At 38.8% G+C, this 841-nt stretch overlaps 1 non-coding gene across 1 annotated transcript; it reads left to right on the top strand.

The window, feature by feature from the left end:
- Positions 1 to 73, top strand: trnav-cac. The gene has a single exon. It is a non-coding gene; the product is annotated as a tRNA-Val (tRNA).
- Positions 74 to 841: the final 768 nt, after the last annotated feature.

Here is an 841-nt window from a genome sequence, read left to right as displayed (position 1 = left end):
GTTTCTGTAGTGTAGTGGTTATCACGTTCGCCTCACACGCGAAAGGTCCCCGGTTCGAAACCGGGCAGAAACATTATGATCTTTTTTTACCCCCAGCTTTTAGTGTAAGAGTATTTACACTTTTCCTAAACCGCATTTTATTTTGATTTAGAACATTCCCTATCTTTGTGTTGTGAACCAATTAACAGACATTTAACTATCTGGATCGCTGTGTGGTCCACTTTGTACCAGGTCCCTGAACGCACCAAAATGTGCAATATTACTGCACAACATTTAGATGAACTTTGTATGAAAACAGCAATTAACAATGAATCATATCATCAAGATAACCAATATTGTCCGGACTCCAATTCACGGAGCACTCTCATTATTTCCATCTTGGCCTCAGATTGTTAGGCTTCCATATGTCATCTGAGAACTGGTAAAATACTTTGTTAGAAGAGCTCATCTTCATCCTCGGCTGTATATCTGTGTCGGCTGACGTCACACTAGAAATAGCCGCAGTCGATCGCCATGTTGGTTGCATCCTCCTTTTAAACAGCTGTGCGTCGTCTTTGCCAGCATTTTAATCGTTGATAAAATGGGAGTGTGAAAAGTGTGAAAGACTGCCATACTAAGTGACACGATTAAAAAACGTAGAAAAGTAGTCCACAACGTTAGATTTTTTTCGGTTTCCCACTTTTAAAAGAGGCACATTGGCTAACTTCACTTGTAAACTACAAGCAAAGAGGGAGGGAAATAGAAATGGTTCATCTGTGTTTGATCAGTGTTTATTTTATTTAATCATCTTATATCAAACCGTCACAGAATGAATAATTTTAAAGATACAGGTAAATACCAG

This window comes from Melanotaenia boesemani, chromosome 15 (assembly GCF_017639745.1).
Source record: "Melanotaenia boesemani isolate fMelBoe1 chromosome 15, fMelBoe1.pri, whole genome shotgun sequence".
Classification (NCBI taxonomy): domain Eukaryota; kingdom Metazoa; phylum Chordata; class Actinopteri; order Atheriniformes; family Melanotaeniidae; genus Melanotaenia; species Melanotaenia boesemani.
Note: the sequence above shows the minus strand (reverse complement) of the source record. Positions and strands in the feature narration are given on the sequence as shown.